The sequence below is a fragment of the Ascaphus truei genome, unplaced genomic scaffold, assembly GCF_040206685.1.
Source record: "Ascaphus truei isolate aAscTru1 unplaced genomic scaffold, aAscTru1.hap1 HAP1_SCAFFOLD_435, whole genome shotgun sequence".
Taxonomy (NCBI): domain Eukaryota; kingdom Metazoa; phylum Chordata; class Amphibia; order Anura; family Ascaphidae; genus Ascaphus; species Ascaphus truei.
This window is the reverse complement of record NW_027456766.1, coordinates 288,460-303,136: the sequence shown is the minus strand read 5'-3', so window position 1 is coordinate 303,136 and position 14,677 is coordinate 288,460. Positions and strand designations below refer to the sequence as shown.

Genomic DNA, 14,677 nt, shown 5'->3' with positions numbered 1-14,677 from the left:
AGTTCAACACAATGCAACCTTCCAAAATAGAATTCTGACATCAAGAATTCCGTCTATAGTACATTTGAGTGCACCTGTCATTTTCTCAGTCTCTGTGTATGCATGGAGCAAGATATAGGCTCATGGATTTAAGAATGATAGGATATCATGAGACAGCAATCTCCACCTACGGCCATACTACCTTGAAAGCGCCCGATCCCGTCAGATCTCGGAAGCTAAGCAGGGTGAGGCTTGATTAGTATTGGGTTGGGAGACTGCCTGGGAATACCAGGTGCTGTGGGTGTTTTTATTTTTCGCTTCCCTAATGAAAATATACATGGCATTCCTTGCAACAAATGAAAATGTTTCATTTTTTACTACTTTTTTCCCGCAGTGGCAAAGAAATATATCGTTTTTTCCTCTGAAAGTTCAACACAATGCAACCTTCCAAAATAGAATTCTGACATCAAGAATTCCGTCTATAGTACATTTGAGTGCACCTGTCATTTTCTCAGTCTCTGTGTATGCATGGAGCAAGATATAGGCTCAAGGATTTAAGAATGAGAGGATATCATGAGACAACAATCTCCACCTATGGCCATACTACCTTGAAAGCGCCCGATCCCGTCAGATCTCGGAAGCTAAGCAGGGTGAGGCTTGATTAGTACTGTGTTGGGAGACTGCCTGGGAATACCAGGTGCTGTGGGTGTTTTTATTTTTCGCTTCCCTAATGAAAATATACATGGCATTCCTTGCAGCAAATGAAAATGTTTCATTTTTTACTACTTTTTCCCCGCAGTGGCAAAGAAATATATCGTTTTTTCCTCTGAAAGTTCAACACAATGCAACCTTCCAAAATAGAATTCTGACATCAAGAATTCCGTCTATAGTACATTTGAGTGCACCTGTCATTTTCTCAGTCTCTGTGTATGCATGGAGCAAGATATAGGCTCATGGATTTAAGAATGAGAGGATATCATGAGACAGCAATCTCCACCTACGGCCATACTACCTTGAAAGCGCCCGATCCCGTCAGATCTCGGAAGCTAAGCAGGGTGAGGCTTGATAAGTACTGTGTTGGGAAACTGCCTGGGAATACCAGGTGCTGTGGATGTTTTTATTTTTCGCTTCCCTAATGAAAATATACATGGCATTCCTTGCAGCAAATGAAAATGTTTCATTTTTTACTACTTTTTTCCCGCAGTGGCAAAGAAATATATCGTTTTTTCCTCAGAAAGTTCAACACAATGCAACCTTCCAAAATAGAATTCTGACATCAAGAATTCCGTCTATAGTACATTTGAGTGCACCTGTCATTTTCTCAGTTTCTGTGTATGCATGGAGCAAGATATAGGCTCATGGATTTAAGAATGAGAGGATATCATGAGACAGCAATCTCCACCTACGGCCATACTACCTTGAAAGCGCCCGATCCCGTCAGATCTCGGAAGCTAAGCAGGGTGAGGCTTGATTAGTACTGTGTTGGGAGACTGCCTGGGAATACCAGGTGCTGTGGGTGTTTTTATTTTTCGCTTCCCTAATGAAAATATACATGGCATTCCTTGCAGCAAATGAAAATGTTTCATTTTTTACTACTTTTTTCCCGCAGTGGCAAAGAAATATATCGTTTTTTCCTCTGAAAGTTCAACACAATGCAACCTTCCAAAATAGAATTCTGACATCAAGAATTCCGTCTATAGTACATTTGAGTGCACCTGTCATTTTCTCAGTCTCTGTGAATGCATGGAGCAAGATATAGGCTCATGGATTTAAGAATGAGAGGATATCATGAGACAGCAATCTCCACCTATGGCCATACTACCTTGAAAGCGCCCGATCCTGTCAGATCTCGGAAGCTAAGCAGGGTGAGGCTTGATTAGTACTGGGTTGGGAGACTGCCTGGGAATACCAGGTGCTGTGGGTGTTTTTATTTTTCGCTTCCCTAATGAAAATATACATGGCATTCCTTGCAGCAAATGAAAATGTTTCATTTTTTACTACTTTTTTCCCGCAGTGGCAAAGAAATATATCGTTTTTTCCTCTGAAAGTTCAACACAATGCAACCTTCCAAAATAGAATTCTGACATCAAGAATTCCGTCTATAGTACATTTGAGTGCACCTGTCATTTTCTCAGTCTCTGTGTATGCATGGAGCAAGATATAGGCTCATGGATTTAAGAATGAGAGGATATCATGAGACAGCAATCTCCACCTACGGCCATACTACCTTGAAAGCGCCCGATCCTGTCAGATCTCGGAAGCTAAGCAGGGTGAGGCTTGATTAGTACTGTGTTGGGAGACTGCCTGGGAATACCAGGTGCTGTGGGTGTTTTTATTTTTCGCTTCCCTAATGAAAATATACATGGCATTCCTTGCAGCAAATGAAAATGTTTCATTTTTTACTACTTTTTTCCCGCAGTGGCAAAGAAATATATCGTTTTTTCCTCTGAAAGTTCAACACAATGCAACCTTCCAAAATAGAATTCTGACATCAAGAATTCCGTCTATAGTACATTTGAGTGCACCTGTCATTTTATCAGTCTCTGTGAATGCATGGAGCAAGATATAGGCTCATGGATTTAAGAATGAGAGGATATCATGAGACAGCAATCTCCACCTATGGCCATGCTACCTTGAAAGCGCCCGATCCCGTCAGATCTCGGAAGCTAAGCAGGGTGAGGCTTGATTAGTACAGGGTTGGGAGACTGCCTGGGAATACCAGGTGCTGTGGGTGTTTTTATTTTTCGCTTCCCTAATGAAAATATACATGGCATTCCTTGCAGCAAATGAAAATGTTTCATTTTTTACTACTTTTTTCCCGCAGTGGCAAAGAAATATATCGTTTTTTCCTCTGAAAGTTCAACACAATGCAACCTTCCAAAATAGAATTCTGACATCAAGAATTCCGTCTATAGTACATTTGAGTGCACCTGTCATTTTCTCAGTCTCTGTGTATGCATAGAGCAAGATATAGGCTCATGGATTTAAGAATGAGAGGATATCATGAGACAGCAATATCCACCTACGGCCATACTACCTTGAAAGCGCCCGATCCCGTCAGATCTTGGAAGCTAAGCAGGGTGAGGCTTGATTAGTACTGTGTTGGGAGACTGCCTGGGAATACCAGGTGCTGTGGGTGTTTTTATTTTTCGCTTCCCTAATGAAAATATACATGGCATTCCTTGCAGCAAATGAAAATGTTTCATTTTTTACTACTTTTTTCCCGCAGTGGCAAAGAAATATATCGTTTTTTCCTCTGAAAGTTCAACACAATGCAACCTTCCAAAATAGAATTCTGACATCAAGAATTCCGTCTATAGTACATTTGAGTGCACCTGTCATTTTCTCAGTCTCTGTGTATGCATGGAGCAAGATATAGGCTCATGGATTTAAGAATGAGAGGATATCATGAGACAGCAATCTCCACCTACGGCCATACTACCTTGAAAGTGCCCGATCCCGTCAGATCTCGGAAGCTAAGCAGGGTGAGGCTTGATTAGTACTGGGTTGGGAGACTGCCTGGGAATACCAGGTGCTGTGGGTGTTTTTATTTTTCGCTTCCCTAATGAAAATATACATGGCATTCCTTGCAGCAAATGAAAATGTTTCATTTTTTACTACTTTTTTCCCGCAGTGGCAAAGAAATATATCGTTTTTTCCTCTGAAAGTTCAACACAATGCAACCTTCCAAAATAGAATTCTGACATCAAGAATTCCGTCTATAGTACATTTGAGTGCACCTGTCATTTTCTCAGTCTCTGTGTATGCATGGAGCAAGATATAGGCTCATGGATTTAAGAATGAGAGGATATCATGAGACAGCAATCTCCACCTACGGCCATACTACCTTGAAAGCGCCCGATCCCGTCAGATCTCGGAAGCTAAGCAGGGTGAGGCTTGATTAGTACTGTGTTGGGAGACTGCCTGGGAATACCAGGTGCTGTGGGTGTTTTTATTTTTCGCTTCCCTAATGAAAATATACATGGCATTCCTTGCAGCAAATGAAAATGTTTCATTTTTTACTACTTTTTTCCCGCAGTGGCAAAGAAATATATCGTTTTTTCCTCTGAAAGTTCAACACAATGCAACCTTCCAAAATAGAATTCTGACATCAAGAATTCCGTCTATAGTACATTTGAGTGCACCTGTCATTTTCTCAGTCTCTGTGTATGCATGGAGCAAGATATAGGCTCATGGATTTAAGAATGAGAGGATATCATGAGACAGCAATCTCCACCTACGGCCACGCTACCTTGAAAGCGCCCGATCCCGTCAGATCTCGGAAGCTAAGCAGGGTGAGGCTTGATTAGTACTGGATTGGGAGACTGCCTGGGAATACCAGGTGCTGTGGGTGTTTTTATTTTTCGCTTCCCTAATGAAAATATACATGGCATTCCTTGCAGCAAATGAAAATGTTTCATTTTTTACTACTTTTTTCCCGCAGTGGCAAAGAAATATATCGTTTTTTCCTCTGAAAGTTCAACACAATGCAACCTTCCAAAATAGAATTCTGACATCAAGAATTCCGTCTATAGTACATTTGAGTGCACCTGTCATTTTCTCAGTCTCTGTGTATGCATGGAGCAAGATATAGGCTCATGGATTTAAGAATGAGAGGATATCATGAGACAGCAATCTCCACCTACGGCCATACTACCTTGAAAGCGCCCGATCCCGTCAGATCTCGGAAGCTAAGCAGGGTGAGGCTTGATTAGTACTGTGTTGGGAGACTGCCTGGGAATACCAGGTGCTGTGGGTGTTTTTATTTTTCGCTTCCCTAATGAAAATATACATGGCATTCCTTGCAGCAAATGAAAATGTTTCATTTTTTACTACTTTTTTCCCGCAGTGGCAAAGAAATATATCGTTTTTTCCTCTGAAAGTTCAACACAATGCAACCTTCCAAAATAGAATTCTGACATCAAGAATTCCGTCTATAGTACATTTGAGTGCACCTGTCATTTTCTCAGTCTCTGTGTATGCATGGAGCAAGATATAGGCTCATGGATTTAAGAATGAGAGGATATCATGAGACAGCAATCTCCACCTACGGCCACGCTACCTTGAAAGCGCCCGATCCCGTCAGATCTCGGAAGCTAAGCAGGGTGAGGCTTGATTAGTACTGGATTGGGAGACTGCCTGGGAATACCAGGTGCTGTGGGTGTTTTTATTTTTCGCTTCCCTAATGAAAATATACATGGCATTCCTTGCAGCAAATGAAAATGTTTCATTTTTTACTACTTTTTTCCCGCAGTGGCAAAGAAATATATTGTTTTTTCCTCAGAAAGTTCAACACAATGCAACCTTCCAAAATAGAATTCTGACATCAAGAATTCCGTCTATAGTACATTTGAGTGCACCTGTCATTTTCTCAGTCTCTGTGTATGCATGGAGCAAGATATAGGCTCATGGATTTAAGAATGAGAGGATATCATGAGACAGCAATCTCCACCTACAGCCATACTACCTTGAAAGCGCCCGATCCCGTCAGATCTCGGAAGCTAAGCAGGGTGAGGCTTGATTAGTAATGGGTTGGGAGACTGCCTGGGAATACCAGGTGCTGTGGGTGTTTTTATTTTTCGCTTCCCTAATGAAAATATACATGGCATTCCTTGCAGCAAATGAAAATGTTTCATTTTTTACTACTTTTTTCCCGCAGTGGCAAAGCAATATATCGTTTTTTCCTCAGAAAGTTCAACACAATGAAACCTTCCAAAATAGAATTCTGACATCAAGAATTCCGTCTATAGTACATTTGAGTGCACCTGTCATTTTCTCAGTCTCTGTGTATGCATGGAGCAAGATATAGGCTCATGGATTTAAGAATGAGAGGATATCATGAGACAGCAATCTCCACCTACGGCCATACTACCTTGAAAGCGCCCGATCCCGTCAGATCTCGGAAGCTACTGTAAGCAGGGTGAGGCTTGATTAGTACTGGGTTGGGAGACTGCCTGGGAATACCAGGTGCTGTGGGTGTTTTTATTTTTCGCTTCCCTAATGAAAATATACATGGCATTCCTTGTAGCAAATGAAAATGTTTCATTTTTTACTACTTTTTTCCCGCAGTGGCAAAGAAATATATCGTTTTTTCCTCTGAAAGTTCAACACAATGCAACCTTCCAAAATAGAATTCTGACATCAAGAATTCCGTCTATAGTACATTTGAGTGCACCTGTCATTTTCTCAGTCTCTGTGTATGCATGGAGCAAGATATAGGCTCATGGATTTAAGAATGAGAGGATATCATGAGACAGCAATCTCCACCTACGGCCATACTACCTTGAAAGTGCCCGATCCCGTCAGATCTCGGAAGCTAAGCAGGGTGAGGCTTGATTAGTACTGGGTTGGGAGACTGCCTGGGAATACCAGGTGCTGTGGGTGTTTTTATTTTTCGCTTCCCTAATGAAAATATACATGGCATTCCTTGCAGCAAATGAAAATGTTTCAATTTTTACTACTTTTTTCCCGCAGTGGCAAAGAAATATATCGTTTTTTCCTCTGAAAGTTCAACACAATGCAACCTTCCAAAATAGAATTCTGACATCAAGAATTCCGTCTATAGTACATTTGAGTGCACCTTTCATTTTCTCAGTCTCTGTGTATGCATGGAGCAAGATATAGGCTCATGGATTTAAGAATGAGAGGATATCATGAGACAGCGATCTCCGCCTACGGCCATACTACCTTCAAAGCGCCCGATCCCGTCAGATCTCGTAAGCTAAGCAGGGTGAGGCTTGATTAGTACTGTGTTGGGAGACTGCCTGGGAATACCAGGTGCTGTGGGTGTTTTTATTTTTCGCTTCCCTAATGAAAATATACATGGCATTCCTTGCAGCAAATGAAAATGTTTCATTTTTTACTACTTTTTTCCCGCAGTGGCAAAGAAATCTATCGTTTTTTCCTCTGAAAGTTCAACACAATGCAACCTTCCAAAATAGAATTCTGACATCAAGAATTCCGTCTATAGTACATTTGAGTGCACCTGTCATTTTCTCAGTCTCTGTGTATGCATGGAGCAAGATATAGGCTCATGGATTTAAGAATGAGAGGATATCATGAGACAGCAATCTCCACCTACGGCCATACTACCTTGAAAGTGCCCGATCCCGTCAGATCTCGGAAGCTAAGCAGGGTGAGGCTTGATTAGTACTGGGTTGGGAGACTGCCTGGGAATACCAGGTGCTGTGGGTGTTTTTATTTTTCGCTTCCCTAATGAAAATATACATGGCATTCCTTGCAGCAAATGAAAATGTTTCATTTTTTACTACTTTTTTTTCCGCAGTGGCAAAGAAATATATCGTTTTTTCCTCAGAAAGTTCAACACAATGCAACCTTCCAAAATAGAATTCTGACATCAAGAATTCCGTCTATAGTACATTTGAGTACACCTGTCATTTTCTCAGTCTCTGTGTATGCATGGAGCAAGATATTGGCTCATGGATTTAAGAATGAGAGGATATCATGAGACGGCCATACTACCTTGAAAGCGCCCGATCCCGTCAGATCTCGGAAGCTAAGCAGGGTGAGGCTTGATTAGTACTGGGTTGGGAGACTGCCTGGGAATACCAGGTGCTGTGGGTGTTTTTATTTTTCGCTTCCCTAATGAAAATATACATGGCATTCCTTGCAGCAAATGAAAATGTTTCATTTTTTACTACTTTTTTCCCGCAGTGGCAAAGAAATATATCGTTTTTTCCTCAGAAAGTTCAACACAATGCAACCTTCCAAAATAGAATTCTGACATCAAGAATTCCGTCTATAGTACATTTGAGTGCACCTGTCATTTTCTCAGTCTCTGTGTATGCATGGAGCAAGATATAGGCTCATGGATTTAAGAATGAGAGGATATCATGAGACAGCAATCTCCACCTACGGCCATACTACCTTGAAAGCGCCCGATCCCGTCAGATCTCGGAAGCTAAGCAGGGTGAGGCTTGATTAGTACTGGGTTGGGAGACTGCCTGGGAATACCAGGTGCTGTAGGGGTTTTTATTTTTCGCTTCCCTAATGAAAATATACATGGCATTCCTCGCAGCAAATGAAAATGTTTCATTTCTTGCTACTTTTTTCCCGCAGTGGCAAAGAAATATATCGTTTTTTCCTCAGAAAGTTCAACATAATGCAACCTTCCAAAATAGAATTCTGACATCAAGAATTCCGTCTATAGTACATTTGAGTGCACCTGTCATTTTCTCAGTCTCTGTGTATGCATGGAGCAAGATATAGGCTCATGGATTTAAGAATGAGAGGATATCATGAGACAGCAATCACCACCTACGGCCATACTACCTTGAAAGCGCCCGATCCCGTGAGATCTCGGAAGCTAAGCAGGGTGAGGCTTGATTAGTACTGGGTTGGGAGACTGCCTGGGAATACCAGGTGCTGTGGGTGTTTTTATTTTTCGCTTCCCTAATGAAAATATACATGGCATTCCTTGCAGTTATGAAAATGTTTCATTTTTTACTACTTTTTTCCCGCAGTGGCAAAGAAATATATCGTTTTTTCCTCTGAAAGTTCAACACAATGCAACCTTCCAAAATAGAATTCTGACATCAAGAATTCCGTCTATAGTACATTTGAGTACACCTGTCATTTTCTCAGTCTCTGTGTATGCATGGAGCAAGATATAGACTCATGGATTTAAGAATGAGAGGATATCATGAGACAGCAATCTCCACCTACGGCCATACTTTCTTGAAAGCGCCCGATCCCGTCAGATCTCGGAAGCTAAGCAGAGTGAAGCTTGATTAGTACTGTGTTGGGAGACTGCCTGGGAATACCAGGTGCTGTGGGTGTTTTTATTTTTCGCTTCCCTAATGAAAATATACATGGCATTCCTTGCAGCAAATGAAAATGTTTCATTTTTTACTACTTTTTTCCCGCAGTGGCAAAGAAATATATCGTTTTTTCCTCAGAAAGTTCAACACAATGCAACCTTCCAAAATAGAATTCTGACATCAAGAATTCCGTCTATAGTACATTTGAGTGCACCTGACATTTTCTCAGTCTCTGTGTATGCATGGAGCAAGATATAGGCTCATGGATTTAAGAATGAGAGGATATCATGAGACAGCAATCTCCACCTACGGCCATACTACCTTGAAAGCGCCCGATCCTGTCAGATCTCGGAAGCTAAGCAGGGTGAGGCTTGATTAGTACTGGGTTGGGAGACTGCCTGGGAATACCAGGTGCTGTGGGTGTTTTTATTTTTCGCTTCCCTAATGAAAATATACATGGCATTCCTTGCAGCAAATGAAAATGTTTCATTTTTTACTACTTTTTTCCCGCAGTGGCAAAGAAATATATCGTTTTTTCCTCTGAAAGTTCAACACAATGCAACCTTCCAAAATAGAATTCTGACATCAAGAATTCCGTCTATAGTACATTTGAGTGCACCTGTCATTTTCTCAGTCTCTGTGTATGCATGGAGCAAGATATAGGCTCAAGGATTTAAGAATGAGAGGATATCATGAGACAGCAATCTCCACCTACGGCCATACTACCTTGAAAGCGCCCGATCCCGTCAGATCTCGGAAGCTAAGCAGGGTGAGGCTTGATTAGTACTGTGTTGGGAGACTGCCTGGGAATACCAGGTTCTGTGGGTATTTTTATTTTTCGCTTCCCTAATGAAAATATACATGGCATTCCTTGCAGCAAATGAAAATGTTTCATTTTTTACTACTTTTTTCCCGCAGTGGCAAAGAAATATATCGTTTTTTCCTCTGAAAGTTCAACACAATGCAACCTTCCAAAATAGAATTCTGACATCAAGAATTCCGTCTATAGTACATTTGAGTGCACCTGTCATTTTCTCAGTCTCTGTGTATGCATGGAGCAACATATAGGCTCATGGATTTAAGAATGAGAGGATATCATGAGACAGCAATCTCCACCTACGGCCATACTACCTTGAAAGCGCCCGATCCCGTCAGATCTCGGAAGCTAAGCAGGGTGAGGCTTGATTAGTACTGTGTTGGGAGACTGCCTGGGAATACCAGGTGCTGTGGGTGTTTTTATTTTTCGCTTCCCTAATGAAAATATACATGGCATTCCTTGCAGCAAATGAAAATGTTTCATTTTTTACTACTTTTTTCCCGCAGTGGCAAAGAAATATATCGTTTTTTCCTCAGAAAGTTCAACACAATGCAACCTTCCAAAATAGAATTCTGACATCAAGAATTCCGTCTATAGTACATTTGAGTGCACCTGTCATTTTCTCAGTCTCTGTGTATGCATGGAGCAAGATATAGGCTCATGGATTTAAGAATGAGAGGATATCATGAGACAGCAATCTCCACCTACGGCCATACTACCTTGAAAGCACCCGATCCCGTCAGATCTCGGAAGCTAAGCAGGGTGAGGCTTGATTAGTACTGGGTTGGGAGACTGCCTGGGAATACCAGGTGCTGTGGGTGTTTTTATTTTTCGCTTCCCTAATGAAAATATACATGGCATTCCTTGCAGCAAATGAAAATGTTTCATTTTTTACTACTTTTTTCCCGCAGTGGCAAAGAAATATATCGATTTTTCCTCTGAAAGTTCAACACAATGCAACCTTCCAAAATAGAATTCTGACATCAAGAATTCCGTCTATAGTACATTTGAGTGCACCTGTCATTTTCTCAGTCTCTGTGTATGCATGGAGCAAGATATAGGCTCAAGGATTTAAGAATGAGAGGATATCATGAGACAACAATCTCCACCTACGGCCATACTACCTTGAAAGCGCCCGATCCCGTCAGATCTCGGAAGCTAAGCAGGGTGAGGCTTGATTAGTACTGTGTTGGGAGACTGCCTGGGAATACCAGGTGCTGTGGGTGTTTTTATTTTTCGCTTCCCTAATGAAAATATACATGGCATTCCTTGCAGCAAATGAAAATGTTTCATTTTTTACTACTTTTTTCCCGCAGTGGCAAAGAAATATATCGATTTTTCCTCTGAAAGTTCAACACAATGCAACCTTCCAAAATAGAATTCTGACATCAAGAATTCCGTCTATAGTACATTTGAGTGCACCTGTCATTTTCTCAGTCTCTGTGTATGCATGGAGCAAGATATAGGCTCAAGGATTTAAGAATGAGAGGATATCATGAGACAACAATCTCCACCTACGGCCATACTACCTTGAAAGCGCCCGATCCCGTCAGATCTCGGAAGCTAAGCAGGGTGAGGCTTGATTAGTACTGTGTTGGGAGACTGCCTGGGTATACCAGGTGCTGTGGGTGTTTTTATTTTTCGCTTCCCTAATGAAAAAATACATGGCATTCCTTGCAGCAAATGAAAATGTTTCATTTTTTACTACTTTTTTCCCGCAGTGGCAAAGAAATATATTGTTTTTTCCTCTGAAAGTACAACACAATGCAACCTTCCAAAATAGAATTCTGACATCAAGAATTCCGTCTATAGTACATTTGAGTGCACCTGTCATTTTCTCAGTCTCTGTGTACTGCACCGACACACTTTATTCGAGCAAATACCCAGTATGTACCTGGCAGATACCTGGAATGCGCCGCTCCTCACCTCTGACAAGCCCCGTTGCGTTTGCCTTCCCAGCCTGGGTTCATGCCTGGCTGACGGGCGGCTGATCTGTTAAATGATAATGATTAGGATTTAATAGGCTGCAATGCTTCGCGTGTCTACCAGATGGCATAAATTCATGAATTGTAATGCAGTATATATATATATACTGTGCAGTATTGCAGCCAGCGGGAATAAAATGCTTCAATCCCTGCCTGAAAATAACCCAATGCACTCGGGCAGAAAACAGTCACAAACCTCAATACACCCGGGTATACCCGAATTCGTGGGACTAGCCTTGCTCGAATAAAGTGTGTCGCCAGTGTATGCATGGAGCAAGATATAGGCTCAAGGATTTAAGAATGAGAGGATATCATGAGACAGCAATCTCCACCTACGGCCATACTACCTTGAAAGCGCCCGATCCCGTCAGATCTCGGAAGCTAAGCAGGGTGAGGCTTGATTAGTACTGTGTTGGGAGACTGCCTGGGAATACCAGGTGCTGTGGGTGTTTTTATTTTTCGCTTCCCTAATGAAAATATACATGGCATTCCTTGCAGCAAATGAAAATGTTTCATTTTTTACTACTTTTTTCCCGCAGTGGCAAAGAAATATATCGTTTTTTCCTCAGAAAGTTCAACACAATGCAACCTTCCAAAATAGAATTCTGACATCAAGAATTCCGTCTATAGTACATTTGAGTGCACCTGTCATTTTCTCAGTCTCTGTGTATGCATGGAGCAAGATATAGGCTCATGGATTTAAGAATGAGAGGATATCATGAGACAGCAATCTCCACCTACGGCCATACTACCTTGAAAGCGCCCGATCCCGTCAGATCTCGGAAGCTAAGCAGGGTGAGGCTTGATTAGTATTGGGTTGGGAGACTGCCTGGGAATACCAGGTGCTGTGGGTGTTTTTATTTTTCGCTTCCCTAATGAAAATATACATGGCATTCCTTGCAACAAATGAAAATGTTTCATTTTTTACTACTTTTTTCCCGCAGTGGCAAAGAAATATATCGTTTTTTCCTCTGAAAGTTCAACACAATGCAACCTTCCAAAATAGAATTCTGACATCAAGAATTCCGTCTATAGTACATTTGAGTGCACCTGTCATTTTCTCAGTCTCTGTGTATGCATGGAGCAAGATATAGGCTCATGGATTTAAGAATGAGAGGATATCATGAGACAGCAATCTCCACCTACGGCCATACTACCTTGAAAGCGCCCGATCCCGTCAGATCTCGGAAGCTAAGCAGGGTGAGGCTTGATAAGTACAGTGTTGGGAAACTGCCTGGGAATACCAGGTGCTGTGGATGTTTTTATTTTTCGCTTCCCTAATGAAAATATACATGGCATTCCTTGCAGCAAATGAAAATGTTTCATTTTTTACTACTTTTTTCCCGCAGTGGCAAAGAAATATATCGATTTTTCCTCAGAAAGTTCAACACAATGCAACCTTCCAAAATAGAATTCTGACATCAAGAATTACGTCTATAGTACATTTGAGTGCACCTGTCATTTTCTCAGTCTCTGTGTATGCATGGAGCAAGATATAGGCTCAAGGATTTAAGAATGAGAGGATATCATGAGACAACAATCTCCAAGTACGGCCATACTACCTTGAAAGCGCCCGATCCCGTCAGATCTCGGAAGCTAAGCAGGGTGAGGCTTGATTAGTACTGTGTTGGGAGACTGCCTGGGAATACCAGGTGCTGTGGGTGTTTTTATTTTTCGCTTCCCTAATGAAAATATACATGGCATTCCTTGCAGCAAATGAAAATGTTTCATTTTTTACTACTTTTTTCCCGCAGTGGCAAAGAAATATATCGTTTTTTCCTCTGAAAGTACAACACAATGCAACCTTCCAAAATAGAATTCTGACATCAAGAATTCCGTCTATAGTACATTTGAGTGCACCTGTCATTTTCTCAGTCTCTGTGTATGCATGGAGCAAGATATAGGCTCATGGATTTAAGAATGAGAGGATATCATGAGACAGCAATCTCCACCTACGGCCATACTACCTTGAAAGCGCCCGATCCCGTCAGATCTCGGAAGCTAAACAGGGTGAGGCTTGATTAGTACTGTGTTGGGAGACTGCCTGGGAATACCAGGTGCTGTGGGTGTTTTTATTTTTCGCTTCCCTAATGAAAATATACATGGCATTCCTTGCAGCAAATGAAAATGTTTCATTTTTTACTACTTTTTTCCCGCAGTGGCAAAGAAATATATCGTTTTTTCCTCAGAAAGTTCAACACAATGCAACCTTCCAAAATAGAATTCTGACATCAAGAATTCCGTCTATAGTACATTTGAGTGCACCTGTCATTTTCTCAGTCTCTGTGTATGCATGGAGCAAGATATAGGCTCATGGATTTAAGAATGATAGGATATCATGAGACAGCAATCTCCACCTACGGCCATACTACCTTGAAAGCGCCCGATCCCGTCAGATCTCGGAAGCTAAGCAGGGTGAGGCTTGATTAGTATTGGGTTGGGAGACTGCCTGGGAATACCAGGTGCTGTGGGTGTTTTTATTTTTCGCTTCCCTAATGAAAATATACATGGCATTCCTTGCAACAAATGAAAATGTTTCATTTTTTACTACTTTTTTCCCGCAGTGGCAAAGAAATATATCGTTTTTTCCTCTGAAAGTTCAACACAATGCAACCTTCCAAAATAGAATTCTGACATCAAGAATTCCGTCTATAGTACATTTGAGTGCACCTGTCATTTTCTCAGTCTCTGTGTATGCATGGAGCAAGATATAGGCTCAAGGATTTAAGAATGAGAGGATATCATGAGACAACAATCTCCACCTATGGCCATACTACCTTGAAAGCGCCCGATCCCGTCAGATCTCGGAAGCTAAGCAGGGTGAGGCTTGATTAGTACTGTGTTGGGAGACTGCCTGGGAATACCAGGTGCTGTGGGTGTTTTTATTTTTCGCTTCCCTAATGAAAATATACATGGCATTCCTTGCAGCAAATGAAAATGTTTCATTTTTTACTACTTTTTCCCCGCAGTGGCAAAGAAATATATCGTTTTTTCCTCTGAAAGTTCAACACAATGCAACCTTCCAAAATAGAATTCTGACATCAAGAATTCCGTCTATAGTACATTTGAGTGCACCTGTCATTTTCTCAGTCTCTGTGTATGCATGGAGCAAGATA

General features: G+C 41.4%; 30 non-coding genes and 5 pseudogenes across 30 annotated transcripts; all 35 read left to right on the top strand.

Moving 5' to 3' along the window:
* The first annotated feature begins 164 nt into the window (after positions 1 to 164).
* LOC142484155 (5S ribosomal RNA) lies at positions 165 to 283 on the top strand. Its single transcript, XR_012797655.1, has one exon. It is a non-coding gene; the product is annotated as a 5S ribosomal RNA (ribosomal RNA).
* Positions 284 to 569: 286 nt separating this feature from the next.
* Positions 570 to 688, top strand: LOC142484681 (5S ribosomal RNA). The gene has a single exon (XR_012798130.1). It is a non-coding gene; the product is annotated as a 5S ribosomal RNA (ribosomal RNA).
* Positions 689 to 974: 286 nt separating this feature from the next.
* On the top strand, positions 975 to 1,093 carry LOC142484309 (5S ribosomal RNA). The gene has a single exon (XR_012797802.1). It is a non-coding gene; the product is annotated as a 5S ribosomal RNA (ribosomal RNA).
* Positions 1,094 to 1,379: 286 nt separating this feature from the next.
* On the top strand, positions 1,380 to 1,498 carry LOC142484492 (5S ribosomal RNA). The gene has a single exon (XR_012797947.1). It is a non-coding gene; the product is annotated as a 5S ribosomal RNA (ribosomal RNA).
* A 286-nt stretch (positions 1,499 to 1,784) lies between these two features.
* LOC142484256 (5S ribosomal RNA) lies at positions 1,785 to 1,903 on the top strand. The gene has a single exon (XR_012797751.1). It is a non-coding gene; the product is annotated as a 5S ribosomal RNA (ribosomal RNA).
* Positions 1,904 to 2,189: 286 nt separating this feature from the next.
* Positions 2,190 to 2,308, top strand: LOC142484232 (5S ribosomal RNA). Its single transcript, XR_012797728.1, has one exon. It is a non-coding gene; the product is annotated as a 5S ribosomal RNA (ribosomal RNA).
* A 286-nt stretch (positions 2,309 to 2,594) lies between these two features.
* LOC142484315 (5S ribosomal RNA) lies at positions 2,595 to 2,713 on the top strand. Its single transcript, XR_012797809.1, has one exon. It is a non-coding gene; the product is annotated as a 5S ribosomal RNA (ribosomal RNA).
* Positions 2,714 to 2,999: 286 nt separating this feature from the next.
* Positions 3,000 to 3,118, top strand: LOC142484193 (5S ribosomal RNA). Its single transcript, XR_012797691.1, has one exon. It is a non-coding gene; the product is annotated as a 5S ribosomal RNA (ribosomal RNA).
* A 286-nt stretch (positions 3,119 to 3,404) lies between these two features.
* On the top strand, positions 3,405 to 3,523 carry LOC142484670 (5S ribosomal RNA). Its single transcript, XR_012798119.1, has one exon. It is a non-coding gene; the product is annotated as a 5S ribosomal RNA (ribosomal RNA).
* A 286-nt stretch (positions 3,524 to 3,809) lies between these two features.
* LOC142484491 (5S ribosomal RNA) lies at positions 3,810 to 3,928 on the top strand. Its single transcript, XR_012797946.1, has one exon. It is a non-coding gene; the product is annotated as a 5S ribosomal RNA (ribosomal RNA).
* Positions 3,929 to 4,214: 286 nt separating this feature from the next.
* On the top strand, positions 4,215 to 4,333 carry LOC142484299 (5S ribosomal RNA). The gene has a single exon (XR_012797793.1). It is a non-coding gene; the product is annotated as a 5S ribosomal RNA (ribosomal RNA).
* Positions 4,334 to 4,619: 286 nt separating this feature from the next.
* Positions 4,620 to 4,738, top strand: LOC142484490 (5S ribosomal RNA). The gene has a single exon (XR_012797945.1). It is a non-coding gene; the product is annotated as a 5S ribosomal RNA (ribosomal RNA).
* Positions 4,739 to 5,024: 286 nt separating this feature from the next.
* LOC142484298 (5S ribosomal RNA) lies at positions 5,025 to 5,143 on the top strand. Its single transcript, XR_012797791.1, has one exon. It is a non-coding gene; the product is annotated as a 5S ribosomal RNA (ribosomal RNA).
* Positions 5,144 to 5,429: 286 nt separating this feature from the next.
* LOC142484250 (5S ribosomal RNA) lies at positions 5,430 to 5,548 on the top strand. Its single transcript, XR_012797745.1, has one exon. It is a non-coding gene; the product is annotated as a 5S ribosomal RNA (ribosomal RNA).
* A 286-nt stretch (positions 5,549 to 5,834) lies between these two features.
* Positions 5,835 to 5,958, top strand: LOC142484351 (5S ribosomal RNA; annotated as a pseudogene).
* Positions 5,959 to 6,244: 286 nt separating this feature from the next.
* LOC142484669 (5S ribosomal RNA) lies at positions 6,245 to 6,363 on the top strand. Its single transcript, XR_012798118.1, has one exon. It is a non-coding gene; the product is annotated as a 5S ribosomal RNA (ribosomal RNA).
* Positions 6,364 to 6,649: 286 nt separating this feature from the next.
* Positions 6,650 to 6,768, top strand: LOC142484342 (5S ribosomal RNA; annotated as a pseudogene).
* A 286-nt stretch (positions 6,769 to 7,054) lies between these two features.
* Positions 7,055 to 7,173, top strand: LOC142484668 (5S ribosomal RNA). Its single transcript, XR_012798117.1, has one exon. It is a non-coding gene; the product is annotated as a 5S ribosomal RNA (ribosomal RNA).
* A 271-nt stretch (positions 7,174 to 7,444) lies between these two features.
* Positions 7,445 to 7,563, top strand: LOC142484345 (5S ribosomal RNA; annotated as a pseudogene).
* A 286-nt stretch (positions 7,564 to 7,849) lies between these two features.
* LOC142484605 (5S ribosomal RNA) lies at positions 7,850 to 7,968 on the top strand. Its single transcript, XR_012798057.1, has one exon. It is a non-coding gene; the product is annotated as a 5S ribosomal RNA (ribosomal RNA).
* A 286-nt stretch (positions 7,969 to 8,254) lies between these two features.
* Positions 8,255 to 8,373, top strand: LOC142484690 (5S ribosomal RNA). Its single transcript, XR_012798139.1, has one exon. It is a non-coding gene; the product is annotated as a 5S ribosomal RNA (ribosomal RNA).
* A 285-nt stretch (positions 8,374 to 8,658) lies between these two features.
* On the top strand, positions 8,659 to 8,777 carry LOC142484349 (5S ribosomal RNA; annotated as a pseudogene).
* A 286-nt stretch (positions 8,778 to 9,063) lies between these two features.
* LOC142484181 (5S ribosomal RNA) lies at positions 9,064 to 9,182 on the top strand. Its single transcript, XR_012797679.1, has one exon. It is a non-coding gene; the product is annotated as a 5S ribosomal RNA (ribosomal RNA).
* Positions 9,183 to 9,468: 286 nt separating this feature from the next.
* LOC142484213 (5S ribosomal RNA) lies at positions 9,469 to 9,587 on the top strand. The gene has a single exon (XR_012797710.1). It is a non-coding gene; the product is annotated as a 5S ribosomal RNA (ribosomal RNA).
* Positions 9,588 to 9,873: 286 nt separating this feature from the next.
* On the top strand, positions 9,874 to 9,992 carry LOC142484489 (5S ribosomal RNA). The gene has a single exon (XR_012797944.1). It is a non-coding gene; the product is annotated as a 5S ribosomal RNA (ribosomal RNA).
* A 286-nt stretch (positions 9,993 to 10,278) lies between these two features.
* Positions 10,279 to 10,397, top strand: LOC142484441 (5S ribosomal RNA). The gene has a single exon (XR_012797898.1). It is a non-coding gene; the product is annotated as a 5S ribosomal RNA (ribosomal RNA).
* Positions 10,398 to 10,683: 286 nt separating this feature from the next.
* Positions 10,684 to 10,802, top strand: LOC142484488 (5S ribosomal RNA). The gene has a single exon (XR_012797943.1). It is a non-coding gene; the product is annotated as a 5S ribosomal RNA (ribosomal RNA).
* A 286-nt stretch (positions 10,803 to 11,088) lies between these two features.
* Positions 11,089 to 11,207, top strand: LOC142484234 (5S ribosomal RNA). Its single transcript, XR_012797730.1, has one exon. It is a non-coding gene; the product is annotated as a 5S ribosomal RNA (ribosomal RNA).
* Positions 11,208 to 11,891: 684 nt separating this feature from the next.
* Positions 11,892 to 12,010, top strand: LOC142484487 (5S ribosomal RNA). Its single transcript, XR_012797942.1, has one exon. It is a non-coding gene; the product is annotated as a 5S ribosomal RNA (ribosomal RNA).
* A 286-nt stretch (positions 12,011 to 12,296) lies between these two features.
* On the top strand, positions 12,297 to 12,415 carry LOC142484154 (5S ribosomal RNA). Its single transcript, XR_012797654.1, has one exon. It is a non-coding gene; the product is annotated as a 5S ribosomal RNA (ribosomal RNA).
* Positions 12,416 to 12,701: 286 nt separating this feature from the next.
* On the top strand, positions 12,702 to 12,820 carry LOC142484340 (5S ribosomal RNA; annotated as a pseudogene).
* Positions 12,821 to 13,106: 286 nt separating this feature from the next.
* On the top strand, positions 13,107 to 13,225 carry LOC142484317 (5S ribosomal RNA). Its single transcript, XR_012797810.1, has one exon. It is a non-coding gene; the product is annotated as a 5S ribosomal RNA (ribosomal RNA).
* A 286-nt stretch (positions 13,226 to 13,511) lies between these two features.
* LOC142484682 (5S ribosomal RNA) lies at positions 13,512 to 13,630 on the top strand. The gene has a single exon (XR_012798131.1). It is a non-coding gene; the product is annotated as a 5S ribosomal RNA (ribosomal RNA).
* Positions 13,631 to 13,916: 286 nt separating this feature from the next.
* LOC142484153 (5S ribosomal RNA) lies at positions 13,917 to 14,035 on the top strand. Its single transcript, XR_012797653.1, has one exon. It is a non-coding gene; the product is annotated as a 5S ribosomal RNA (ribosomal RNA).
* A 286-nt stretch (positions 14,036 to 14,321) lies between these two features.
* On the top strand, positions 14,322 to 14,440 carry LOC142484680 (5S ribosomal RNA). Its single transcript, XR_012798129.1, has one exon. It is a non-coding gene; the product is annotated as a 5S ribosomal RNA (ribosomal RNA).
* The last annotated feature ends 237 nt before the right edge of the window (positions 14,441 to 14,677 follow it).